We start from the raw sequence: 14791 nt of genomic DNA, 5'->3' as shown, positions 1-14791 counted from the left end.
GAACTAGGGAGAATCCATTGCCATTTGACCCTAATCCTACAGGGAATAAGGCCAAGCTACTCTTACCAGCTATGCGATGGCCCAAAGGGCAGGAGGTCTGGGGATCACTACACTACAGCTACAAGGCATGCCTGGCTGGACACAAGGGGAAAGGGTTTCTCACACAGATGTCCTTGGTCTGTTAGTCAAATGAATCAGATTGTTCCAGGATCACAGGTAGCGAAGTAAATCCAAAGGGGAAAGTCAGGGAGAAATATGTATCTTATATACTCACAACATACGACAGCCTTCTAATCTCAACCTGCACTTTTGAAACTTGCTAGATGATGATCCTGATGTTCACGTAGAGACTTCCCAAAGCACAGAGATAACCCCCAAATCCCCAGGCTGTTAGGTCAGTGGCTATATCTCCAACTCCTCCAAACCAACTGCCATAGAGAGAGTCCACTCCAGGTTTGGAATGTTCAGCCCTGTCAGCCCTTGCCTGCTTTTCTGCTTTCTACTCTTAAAATGCTATTTTTCTATTACATCTTACACTACTGAAAATTATTTTTTTGAACCTATGTGTAGGCCTTAAAATTTGTCTCAATTAAATTTCACTTTATTAGACTAAGCCCAGTGGCCCAGTCTATCAAAAGATGTTTTAAATACTGACTCCACCATCTAAACATCTTAGCTATCCCTCTTTTTTTTTGTCAAGAGGGAAAAAATAATGTGGATAGATGGTGATATCCACTATAGGAAACTGGGTTAGATACTTAATTGGCTATCTGTAAATATCTCAGTTCCCTATTGTGAACGGAAGGCAAAGTGAACCTTCCTTCACTGGACCAGTGCACACAAGCCTTAGAAACTGATTTGTATAAAAATAACTTTGTTTATTTAGAAATCAAGGGCAAACTACAGGGATTGAAACACAAGGATGCCCTGACTCTTAAGTCCTAAAACTCCACCTTTCAATATAAGTCAATCTCATGATGCATTCTCCTGGTCTTCAGGCTACACTATTTCCTCCCTGACTAGCTAATTTCCCTACCAAACCTTTTCTATTCTACTTGACTATAATCCTCAATCGTTGTTTAATTATATATCTTCAAGGTTGTCTCCAAAGTTACTCAGAATCAACCCAAGATGGCTAAGTTCACTCAGAGCAGAGTATGACTAAGGTAAACCACAGAGCCCACCAAGCAAGATCTCCATATAAAAACTTTTCTCAGGTAGTGTTAGCAAAACAGCAGGTCTAGCTAGATCATCGATAAGATGTTCTCTCCAGTGAAACAGGAATCTCCAAAGACAGTTAACAGTTATCTTCTCCCTCAAAAGATTGAGGTAGGAAACCTCAGAAGAGAGCAATCTTCTTTCTCTCCCAGCTCAGGACAGGAAGTGACAGTTGTTCAAGCAGCTTCCTTCAGCTCCCAGTACATCCCAAGATCCCTTCCAGAATTCTTGGAATTAGCTTATGCCAGTAGCTCTGGAGACAGTGCCCACTGTTCTTAAACTTAATTTTATAAAAGTTTATCTTTCTTTAATCCTATCCTTTTAAGAGCAAATGACTTCTCTCCCTTATTGATTAAAAAAAAAAACAGTAAAGAGCCAAGCAGAGTTCTTCAGAGTGCTCTACCAGAGTTCTTTCTAAGTGGAGGTTAAGCCATTAGGTACTACACTTTGTTTCATATCATTCAAACTATTCCCAATCCACTTAATTCTGCTATTAGCTAGCTCATATCTCTCCATCTTTTCTACAACAATATCATCTGAGTTTTTGTGAAATGTTAAGCTGAGATCTCTCAGTATAGTAATTCTGTCCAAAAAGAGGAGATAGTTATTCAAGTTATGCTGGCTTTTCAGAATCACCTCTTCTTTTCAAGATGTTAACTAATCTTCCTTTAATTATGCATTCTAGAATTTTTCCAGCAGTCAATCAAATTCACTGGCCCAGTTTGCAGATTCCACTTTCTTCTCTCTGATTTCTCAGTGATATGAAAACATGAAGAACAGAATATAACAGACTTCAAAGCCAGAACACCAGGTTCAAGCCCTGTTTCTAACACTTTCCACTGCAGTAACTATAAGTGAATCACCAAACTCTCTCAGCCCTATTTTTCTCCTCTGTAAAATGAGAATAATAATACTGTTAGTACCTACCCCACAGAATAGTTGTTAAATCAACTCATAAAATGCTTATTTGCTTACCTGTTCTAGGCACTGCACTTAGTGCTGGAAATAGTTTTAAAAAAAAAGATAATAAAGGAAGACACTCAGAAAAGAGATCCAGGGTGGGTAAGGAGAAAAAAGAGAAAAGAACAAGATAAAAAATTACAGAGAATGAGAAGTAGAGCCAAGAGAGTGAACTATGGTTCACTTGGAACTAGGAGACTTGACTGGCCAAGGCATTTCCTTTAATAGAAGCTCCAGGCAGGAACTCACCAATGGAAGGAGAGGGACAGCCTCAAGGATGGAATCATTTTCAGGTAAAAATGCTTCTGAGGCAGAGATGATAAAGTCCAGAGAGTCAGTAATTTTGTACACTAATTCTGAGACCAGAATGTAGTATAAAATACAAAGGTAAAGATTTAGTGTTATTTACCTCTGTTTATTTCTACTGTGTGTGAAGTGTGACTACAAAGTGCTTCTGAATATCTCTCATTGATTTATAGTCAATTGAATTGAAACAAGCATTTTTATGCTTTTGTTTGTTTGTTTGTTTTGTTAATAGAATTCATTTCCAGTGTCTCAGCCCCCTCTTTCCTGTCCCCACACTAAAGAAGGCTTCATCCAGCAAACATATATATGGATGGATTTTGTCTTTCATGTTTCCATTTTTCAGTTCCTTTTCTGGAGATGAACATTCACAAGTTATTCTTCAAATATTAAATCTATAGCTGTATTTAATATACTCTTGGTTCTACTCATTATCCCCTTCATTACCGCATGCAATTCTAAGTTTTTAAAAATAATCTGCTAATCATTTCTTATGGCAAAGTAGTGTTCCATCACAATCATATACCACAATTCATTTAGCCATTCCCCAACTGATAGACATCCCCTCGATTCCCAGGGATTGTTTTTTTGTTTTGTTTTGTTTTGTTTTTGCCACCACAAAGAGAGCTGCTATAAATATTTTGGAACATATAGACTTTCCCCCCACCCCAATCTCCTTTGGAAATAGACCCAACAATAAGCAATAATATTGCTGGGTCTAAGGCTATACTAGCGTTTTATAGCTTTCTGGGCATAATTCCAAATTGCTCTCCAAAACGGTTGGATCAGTTCACAGTTCCACCAACAGTGTATTAATTACTCCACTTTTCTACAACCCCTCAAATATTTGTCATTTTGTCCTTTTGTCATTTATCTGATGAATGTCAGATAATACCACAGAATTGTTTTGTTTGCATTTCCCTAATCTGTAATGATTTGGAGCATTTTTAATACATACATACATATATATATGTACATATATATATATATGGCTTTGATTTCTTTATCCAAAAACTGCCTGTTCATATCTTTTTCTCATTTATCAATTGGAGTATGGTTCTTATTCCCATAAATTTGACAAAGTTTTCTATACATTTTAGATATGAGACCTCTAAGAGACTATGAAAAATTTTCCCAAAGTTTCTGTTTTCTTTCTAATCTTGGCAATATTTGTATTTATTTGTATTAAGTTTGTCATAAACTTAATAGGATCATATAGGATAGTGAAAGACTTGTTTGGGAAGGGGAGGAGAACTTGTGAGAAGAAGCCAGATCCCTTGCTCCTCACAAGGAAGGACCACGGTGGACAGGATCAAGTAGGGATCCCTAAATCCTCTATCCCATTCCTACACCTGCTTCCCTAGTTCTTCTCAATAAACTGTTACCAGTCAGATTACAGGAGTCAAAGACTAGTCACATCTTAAGGGCAAAGAGGGGCAAGGGGTCTGGGAGCAGTCTCACATCCAGAGTGGCTGTTTCAGTCAGACCCACTGCGGTGTGGCAATGCTGATAGAGGGGAGGTTTATCAGTATTAGGATCCTCTGCCTCACTTCCTGGGATCCCCACTTATCTAACCTTGTAAGGAAGGGTTCCCTCTGTCTCCTGGGAGCTGGCACCCACCTCTGAACCATCATCAATTACAGGAGAAGCCCCTAGTTGCCACAGTTAATAGGCATCATAGAACAGGGAAGCTGACCCATATTTCTGGTCATATCTCTCCCTCCAGTTTATCCTCCCCCTTTGGGTTCTTTTTCCCAAGATCCTTTGCAGTCCTTCCAACCTACGTTCTGTTTCCACTGCAGCTCCAACATTCCATTTCAAAAAAATGTCTCTCTCAGCCCTTGCTTTTTACAGTATGCTAAGTTTTTAAAGTACAAAACCATAACTAAATAGTTTTATTTGGCACCCTTTAATTTTTATCAGGTTTGGTTTTGTTTAAAACTGAATTTGGAATGTACTTGTTTAATACCAAGGGTAAGTTTAGCAAAAGGAGCAGTTTTTTTCCATTAGATACCTGGATTGATGATTTTCATTTTGCCACTAAATCTTCAAAAGTATTCTTGGCTTGGGAAGAAAACATGAGTTTCAACTAAGGTACTTCACTTAGAAATATTTCTATTTTTTGTGGAGGTCTTTTCTTAGTTTTTATTTTCAAAATTGAAGTGTCCACCAATAAATAGAATTGTAGTCATCTACAATTCTATCTAAATAGAACGTAACAGAAGATACATTAGGCAAAAGAAATTGATTTTGTGCAAGGATTATTATTAAGTTTAGGTAGGAGACCCTCTGGTTTTCCTGTGATTTAGATATTTAGCTCAGAAAGTAATCACATTAATTATGCTCAAGGAATTAAGTGACTCAGCATATTTTATCATAGACTATATGTAGTATTTTCCCCCTCCTTTCACTTGAACTAAGTAAAAACTTCTAGGATATCTCTGATGAAAGGTGAGAAATGTGTCATAAGATTACACATTTGCAGGTATCCATGGCAGCTTCTCCTTATCTCCCAGAAGTCTGATAAGGAAATTAGACATTGGAAATGCCAGGAAAGTGTATGAGTTTTCTCTTCTTTTTTGCCTTTAATTGTCTCCAGTTTGTTATTCAGTTCCTTTCTTTCCACAAGACCAAGGATGAAAGCCCAAAGTCAGTCAGTCAACAAGTATTTATTATGCACTTATTTCTTGCCAGGCACTATATTCTAAATATTTGTGATGGGCAAACAGTTGCCACTTGCCGCCTACACTGCTAAGCTGGTAATATCAAAGGAAGAGCTGTAGCAGATCCTGAAGAGCTGTGATGGTGGAGGGAAAGACCAAAGGCTGGATACTAAAGCATGACAGGGACAAGTCAGACCAACAAGCAAAGACCAAAGTGGGATGGGACTTCCAGCTGCCATGAAACCTCAGTAGCTAGTGAGATTAGGCCTGGAGACTCATCAGAGCTCTTGTTTCTTCTTTGTTCACAGAACCAGTCTTTTTGGATTCCAAACAGATAACTTCTTCCCTTAATGTTTCTCATGATGGGGAAGAGATTTAGAGGAAGACAAGCAGGCCAAGCAGATTGTTTACAATTTAGTATATACTATGTCCAATAAAATGTTTGTGATGACAGTGCATTGCCTGTATAATATAAAAATATAAAAGATGAGAAATTTCTCAGGCATAAGGTGGGCGTAGAGGCATGAAGATTCTCATGATTTTAATATTTCAGAAAAACAGTCCATATCAAATAGGCATACTGGATATAGCAGCTAAAAATCAAGTATTGAAGCCAGAATGACCTGGATTTTGTAGATATTGTTTGTAACCCTAAATAGATCACATAGCTTCTCAGTGTTCTAGGCAACTCCCTGAGACCAAATTTCAGAGAATTTGCTGGCCCTCCTTGGTAAAGAGAGATTCCTCACCCAAGAATTCCTTTTACCAGAGAAATCACAGGTCTGGCCTCTTCATATTCTATTTCCAGGTCCCTAGATCCATATTGAATTGGAATTCCTGACTAGCACCACAAGCCATGCAAGCTTGTAGGCTAAAGCATCCCGTGATAATTAGTAGAAATACTCCAGTCTTAGAGTGAACCCATGCATATGTCCTTGATAGATTCTGAAGAAACTACCAATTAAGTTACCAACTATACCACCTAGTAGACAAATTATATATTTTTACTTTCTTGCAGGTTAATGAAATTTATTTTTAAGTGAGTTTTCTGCAGGCTTACAGAAAGCTGAATACAACGTAAGTATGAATAATTGCTGATAGAATATCCCAAGTGTTCAGTGGGGAAACCCACCACATTGTTGTTGTTCAGTCATGTCAAACTCCTGGCAAAGATACTGGAGTGACTTATTATTTCCTTCCCCTTCTCTTATCATCTCCTTGCCTCCAGTGAGGCAAACAGGAGTTAAATGACTTTCCCAGGGTCCCACTAGTAAGTGTCTGAAGCTGGATTTGAACAGAGATCTTCCAAACTCCAGGCCAGTACTCCATCCATGGCCCCAGATATACATGCAACCTGGATCACTGTTGCATATACTCATGCTAATATGGAAAAGGTAGTGTTAGCCTGCCAAATGATTGTCATTTAGATGACTTCCAAAAGGCTAATAAAGACCTATCCCAGTTCATTCTGTATTCTAGGCTATTCATTTCAGACACTGTGAAACATTCTATGAACAACTGGCTTTCTGAATTATTTCAGCTAGGTCTGATTCAAATATGAAATGTTTGAATATCACAGTATCATTTCAGTGAATAATACAGGTCCTAGAGTTTTATAAGCATCTTTAGGTATCAAGGTTTTGGTAAGTCTTTTACTCTGAAAAAATAAAATAAAATTATGGGGCAGCTAGATGGCACAGTGGATAGAGCACCAGGCCTGGAGTTAGGAGGACATGAGTTCAAATCTGACCTCAGACACATTCTACCTGTATGACCCTGGGCAAGTCACTTAACTCCATTTCCCTAGACTTTGCCCTTCTGTCTTAGAGTTGTTTCTAGGACTGAAAGTGTCTAAAAAGAAAAAAAGAAAATTATATATTTTTAAAAATGAAATTTATCTGTAACAATAAAGAGAGCCAGTAACTAATGTTTAATAGAGAAGGAGATAGAGAAAGTCTATGTGGTGATTCTCTTCCAGCTCTCCCCTGGGCCCAATATACACTGGGAGACTTTAAAGGAGTGTCACCCCGAAACTGGGTGACCTAGATGGTTGTGCTGTCCCCCCAGGAGTTGGGGGCAAGGCTTCCCTATAAGAGGAGGTATGTGGCACCCCAAACCAATCCTGAATAAGGACGGGGTTCACACAAACCTCCCCCCCGATCAATTAATTTTACAGTGGGTGGTCTGGCTTCAAGATGGAGCCAGCAAGACCAAGCTGTGGTTCCCCTCTCCCTTATTGTCTCTCAGGCACTCTGGAATGCTATCTGGCTGATGAATGGTTTTTATTATTTACAACTCAAGGATTGGGGAAAGGGGTGAAGGGCAGGGAGATTTTGGGGTGCCCTCTTCTCCCTCTGTTTCTATTTCTATTTCCTATTTCTATTCTTTTCTATAATTGTAAGTTAGACCAGAAAGGGTCTTTCAGCAAGATTGGGTAATGGGTGAAGGAGACTAAGAAATTGCTCCCAAAATGGAATCCAAAAACTTAGTTTACTCGATGATTGAAGTCTTGATGGGTGAGATGCAATTTAATGGCTTTTATCATGGAATCAGGATTTCAGTTTTCACTAGAAGATCCTCAGGAAGCCCTCAGGACTGGATCCAAGCTGGGATTTCCTCCTCCTCTCTCCTCCCAGTCCTCCGCCTAAAGCCCTCTTCTCTCCCTGTTTTCTCCAGAGAATCTCCCAGAATTCTCTTTGGCCTCAACTGTCAGCAACTGTCAGCAACTGTCAGCAACTCCTTCTCTGACTCCTTTTGTCCCATCCCCCTTATAAAAATCCCATCCTTACATATCTTCACACTTTACTCACTTCCATGTATTCTACAATCAAGTGACACTAATCTCCTTGCTATTCCTATATATGACATTCCATCTCCTGACTCCATGATTGCCCCCCATGTGTGGAATGTTCTCTTTCCTCATCTCTTCCTCCAAGGTTCCCTGGCAGAGGAAAGCTTATCTTCAAGTCTCAGTTAATATCCTGTCTTATTCAACAAGTGTTTCCCTCTCTTTCTTTCTTAACACTAGTGCCTTCCCCCTGAAATTATCTTTCATTTACCTTGTAATATACCTAGATGTTTCCATGTTGTCTCCCCCATTAGAATGCAATCTTTAATGAAGAGGAAATTAAGGTAACTATTAAGAACTATCTTGCCCAATTATATGGCAACAAATATGGCAATCTAGGTGATATGGATGAATATTTACAAAAATATAAACTGCCTAGATTAACAGAAGAGGAAATGGAATACTTAAATAGAATAATAGAATGCAATCTCTTTGAAGGCAAAGACTGTGTGTTCACCTTTCTTTGTATCACCACACAGTGGGGTTTAGTACAGTGCCTGGCACATTGTAAGCACTTGATAAATTCTTGTTGATTGACCAATGTTTTCTTTATAGGGTTTCAGTATCTAGATTTGCATATCTATTTGAATTTGTAACTTAAGTATCATAATGTGGTTACCCTTCTGACATTAATATCATATTCCAACAACATAAATTCTGTGCGCTTCAGAACTTAGTCCTCTCTCTCTCTCTCTCTCTCTCTCTCTCTCTCTCTCTCTCTCTCTCTTTCTCTCCATTTATATATATGTATATATATACATATATATATACATAAGTTCTCTTATTTTTATCACTACCATGATAGTATACCAATAAAAGTTATAAAATAAAAATTCATTACCTTCAAATGATCCTAATACTTAGGTTTATACTTATAAAGAGATTGTTGACAGAAAGAAAACACCAGTCTGATAATGTTGTTGGCAATAGCAAAAAGTTGGAAACAAACTATGTGCTGGGGAATGGTTGGAAAAAATTGTGCTATGTGAACATAATACAATATTATTGCACCACAGGAAACAATAAATATTAAAATTTTAATTTCAAAGACATATAGAAAATTTTATATAAAGTAATAGAAAACAGTTCCAGAAATACTATATACCCTTTAGTCACAACTATGTAAATAAAACATTAAACAGCAACAAAACTAAATTACCAAAGTGTATAGTTGTAGGAACTATCAGTTGCAATCACTTTCTTTCTTTTTTTTTTTCTTTTTTTTTTAAACCCTTGTACTTCGGTGTATTGTCTCATAGGTGGAAGATTGGTAAGGGTGGGCAATGGGGGTCAAGTGACTTGCTCAGGGTCACACAGCTGGGAAGTGGCTCAGGCCGGGTTTGAACCTAGGACCTCCTGTCTCTAGGCCTGACTCTCACTCCACTGAGCTACCCAGCTGCCCTGCAATCACTTTCTTGAACTGTTTTGTTCAATCATTTTTGGGAGTACATTTTTTTATGTTTGTGCATGTATATATGTCTGCTTTCTCAAAACAAAATTTATATCAATTAACAAAAAATTGTGCCCATTACACTACTCAATCAAATGATGTTTGTTCAATAAGGAAATTGAATTAAATGCATCTCTATGCTAAAAAACAAAAATAAATAGTATGCCAGACATTATATGAAGTTCATACATAATACATACTCCATGCCCCTAACGGCTTTAATGTAGATAAAAAATCAAGTTTAGTTTAAGCATCCATAGGGTAGTAAAAAGACTATTGGACTTAGCATTAGGAGATATGAGCCTTAGCTTCAGGTCTCCATTTTGATTTGAGGAAAGCAAATTTCTTTGGACATCAATGTCCTTACTTTTCAAATGAATTATTCTGATCCCTTCTAATTCTAAACTTGGTGACACTAAATTTGCCGACTCTAGTGACAGGCAGGAGTAAATTTTTACAAGGAGTTAATTAATTTTGGTACTCTGAACAATCTGCACGATTTTGAACATGTCATTTATCAAGAGACAGTATAGCAGAGTAGATAGAAGGATGAACTTGGAAACAGGAAGACATGGTTTCCAACCTACTCTCTCTGAACCTCAAGCAACTCTCAAAGACTATAGGAGCTATGGCAATGTAAAAATAATGGGGAAATGAATTGATTATGAATATAAGCTGATTAGATATTCTGCTTGCTATGCTTACAAAATATCTTCAGTTTATATAAGTGAAGCTCATAATGAAGTTGCATCTTTTTACATATTGAGTTTTTGAGGATTCCTGCCAGCTACCTGGGAATATTTTGGACAGGTACCTGCTTTGATATAGTCTTGCATGGAATTCAGGTCTGGGGCTTGTTGTGAATTATGGTAACATTTGGTATCAAAATAATTTGGGTAGTTTGGTCTCCCATACTGGAATGCATTATTAAACCCATTATTTCCATATCCATTTTGCCTGAATCCATTAAAAGCAATTAAACCTATTGCTTCATTTTCCTTTGAAGTTTTGTCCAAAGAATTGTCCCCTAAATATGCACTCTCTCATGAGATGGCAGGTCTGTCACAAAGATCTTGTGGTTTGTATTGTCTGGGGTTGTAATTATTTCTGGGTTGTCTATAAGTTCTTAGTGCAGCTATTGTTTTTTCCTGCACTTCACTGGATTTCAGTTTTTGTTTAAGCTCTCTAATTTCTTTGGTTAAGTTAGCAATTATATAATTTTTCTCTTCTGATTGCTATCTTTCTCATCTTGGAAAACATAATTAGCAATTCTCCAAATTTCATCAAGATCCATATCTAACCAATTTGGACAATTACTCCGAAAATAATTTTGGATCACAGGGCATGCATTTTTCACAAACTGCCTGCGAATGTGACTTACATTTTCCTCTGATAAAATATCCAACTCAATCCATTTTTCGGCACAATCAATAATTCTATCAAGGAAAGTGGAGGGAGTCTCTCCCACTTCCTGCTTTAGGCATTCAAATTTAGACCAGGTTCCTGGGCATCTGAAATTTTGTTTCATAATTTCAATTATTCCTCTCCCTAGCTGTAATTAAGTCTCTGTACCCTGCAGACAAGTTAGCTTCTCACCCAACCTTGGTTGTGGCAATTCAGGGGTTCCTATAAGTGTTCCTATAAGTTTCTCCCTCTTTGTCAATAATTTGTCCATAAAAATTTCAAAGTCCAAATAAGAAGGATTGAAAAGCTTAACTAAGAGCTTGAATTGCTTTACAACTCCCATTGGTTCTTCTTCATATTTGAGGGTATTTTTCTTAAAACTGTCTATATCAGCTTGTGTATACCTTTTGTGGTATATGAGATTCAGTAAATCAGCTCTGGGGGCACTATGGATACCTCCCTTAAAGGAAACATATGAGTTAGTATGCTTTCTCCTGCTTCAGTTTCCATTTCTAATTTAGTTGGTTTATCTAATTTAGTTGCTTTATGTTCTTTACTTTCTGCCATTGTCCCTTTAGCCTTGAGTACTTCCTCATACTGAGTTTCCATTCTATCTACTTTAGTCTCTAAATAGTTCACTTTTAACGTTAGATTATTCTTTGCAGTAGCTTGTTTGATGTTTGCTTTTAAATGTTTAAAAATGACTGCCAAAGATTCAATCATCATGTAAAAGCACAAGAAAACCAATACTAGCACAGGGACATAAGAGATTAGTTTCAAGAGTGTCAATGAGAATCAATTAGAAAGTCATAGGCAAGTGAATTTTGTATATAATCCAGTATAATAGAGAAAAAGAGATTTGGAAGAAAAGCCATGTCTAACAGAAAAAGCCCCATGGTGATTTTATGCAGCTAATTCAACAGCTTTTCTGAGAGCACAGAGCCTTTGAATCAAGTTGACTGGGAGATGGGTTTTGGAGCCACCTAGAGTTCAGCTCACTGTTACTACAGCTCATAGTGAAACTGTCAGCTCTAGCTACTGCTTCAATGGACCCCCTGCTATGATAATGGTTCCAACTACCCAAGTTGACAGTTGGTCCCTTAAAATCAGATTTTCTGGTTCTTTGTCCTATTTAACTCACCAAAACTCTAAAAATAATATGTCAATGAACTGATTATGGATATAAACTGATTAAATACTCTGCTTGCTGTGCTTACAAAGTATCTTCACTTTATATAAGCAAAGTAAAGCTCATAAGTGAACTTCTTTTCAGGGCCAGTTGCAAGGACACTAAGGAGACTCTTGTTATACAAAAATAAACTATTTATTGAGAATATAAGGATATAAAAGGTTTTCTAACTCTAAGGGATTCTAACTCCACCCAAGTAAAACTCCCTAGTTTTGCAAGGAACCACTTCTCCTGTTTCAACAGGCTACACTGATCCTTCCTGATCTGTTTTTTTCCCTGTTCTACAATAAACTAACACTATTATCCATATATATATATATATATATATATATATATATATATGTAAGAAGTATATAATTTTTAACTTTGTCTTCAAATTATAAAAATAACAAAGGCCAGCTGGCTGAGCCTCAGCAAGAATGAAGTTAGGACTCTGAGCCTTAGCAGACTCAGAGTCCAAACCAAAGACTAGGTCTTTCTTTGGTCTGTATTAGTGGAAATTTGGAATCCTTGGTCTTAATATCAAGATCCATAATATAAACTTCCTGTGCACGTTTAGGAGACTTGGAAACTATATTTCTCATGATTCCTCTTATGGAGGAAGTGTGATTACATAGACAGAGGTATAAGACTCCTGATGTGATTGGGAGACACTCTCTTTCGCACAAAGCAGCCAGGTGGGAGAAGGTAATGGTGAGCGATTTGAATTAGATCTTATCAGGCATGTGGCTATAGCTATCAAAATGACTTTAAATAAACTATTAATACTTTTAATATCCATCTATATCAATATTATTCGTAACAGGTCTTCTCAGAGATAAAACAATTTATAAAACAGCAATAGACAGTCACTAGTGTTTTCCAAGTTGGAAAAAGAAATCACTTAGCTCCTTCAGGTTTTTCCCTCCTTTCCTTCTACCTCAGAGAGTGAGGAGAGAGAGAGAAAAGATGTCACCTGCTCCCAGCACTCAGAGAGAGACTAACTGCCAACTACCTCCCAGAGAGTAACTGCCAGCATCTTCAGAGCAACAGCCACATCTAGAGAGAGTAACTGTCACAGAAAAACCATTAACCCTCCCCCCCAAACTGTCAACATTTGAAACTGACACTGTCTCAGATCTGTTTCAAATTTCAATTCATTATCAAGCCAGCTTCTCTACTTCTTATCTTTAAACTAATATAACAAGACTTAATTTCTAATATCCTTATAGCAGTCAGTAAGCATGAATTAAGCTCCTATTATGTGTCAGGGAATGTGCCAAGCATTAGGATTTCAAAGACAAAAGGAATAGCCCAGCCCTTGTGCTTATATTTCTGGAGTATGGGAGAGGGATGTATATTCCCAAAGAAATACAAAGTGATGGGAGTGGGAGATAGAGCTGACTACCAAGTAGGACTATGAGGAAAGGCCTCCTTAATAACAATATCTAACTTTTATATATTGCTTTAAGTAGTTTCAAAGGAAGCTAGGAATCCAAGAAACACATGTTTGGAATGAAAGACTTCCAGGTATTGAGTACGGCCTGACAAAATTATAGAAATAGGGGATAGGATATTTTGTATAGGCAATAATATCTAATCCAATTGGGATAGAACATAGCATTCACCAAGGAAGTTATGTACAATCAGCTTGGAAAGGAAGGTTGGGAACAGATCATGAAGGACTTTAAGTACCAAGCAGAAGAATTTGAACTTCATCCTAAAGTTTTTAGAGTTAATCAGTTTTTTTGAGAAGGGAAGGGACATGGTCAGATATATACACTGTCTATGTATTCTAATAAATAAACAAATAAACAAACAAATATATATGCATATATATGTGTTCTAAATGGATATGTGTATCCATTTAGAATTGATTTAGAAGGGAAATTGAAGAAGGGAGAGGCTTTCTTCAGGGAAACCAATTAGAAGATTATTGCAATACTACAGTGGGTATGATGTGAGTAAAGAGAAAGGGATAGATATGAAAGATGTGGAAGTAGACTCATCAGTCTACTGGCATTAGATACCTGCTCTGTGCAGGTGTTGTGGTAGGAACTAAGGATAGAAAAGCAGAAATAAAGTTATTTCCCTGCCTCCAAGGAGCTGATATTCAATGGTACTGGACAACATGTTCACATAAGTACATAATACATATAAAATGAATATAAAATATTTTGTTGGGAGAGACACTAGCAGTTAAGGTGATGAAGAAATGTAAGATGTGGTATTTGATCTGAGCTTGCAATGAAACTATGGATTCCAATGAGATGGTAATATACCAGTGCAAATATGGAGGATCACCCAAAGGCAAACTGTGTGTTGGATGATTGGGACTAAAGCGACAACGGTTGAGGGGAGTGGGGCAGCCATGTGGCTCAGTAAATAGATAGCCAGATCTAGAGATAGGAGGTCCTAGGTTCAAATTTATCCTCAGACACTTCCTAGCCGTGTGATACTGTGCAGCTCAATTAATCCCAATTGCCTAACTTTAACCAATATTTAATATCAATTCTAAGACAGAAGATAAGTGAATGGTGACTTCCAGAGCCACAGTTGGGTGACTAGGAGAATGGTAGTATTCCCAATAGAAATAAGGAAATTAGGAGGGTCGTATTCGGGGAAAAAGATAATGAGTTCAGTTGAATGTTTTGCATTCAAATTGTTTATAGTACATCCAGGTGGAAAAAATCATCAAGCAGTTGGAACAATCTACTTGGTGGATCCATTTTAGCTATCCAAAATACTTCTAGACCAGTAGTGTAGACATTCTTGAG

This window comes from Gracilinanus agilis, chromosome 1 (genome assembly GCF_016433145.1).
Source record: "Gracilinanus agilis isolate LMUSP501 chromosome 1, AgileGrace, whole genome shotgun sequence".
Taxonomy (NCBI): Eukaryota; Metazoa; Chordata; class Mammalia; order Didelphimorphia; family Didelphidae; genus Gracilinanus; species Gracilinanus agilis.
This window is presented reverse-complemented; position numbering follows the sequence as displayed.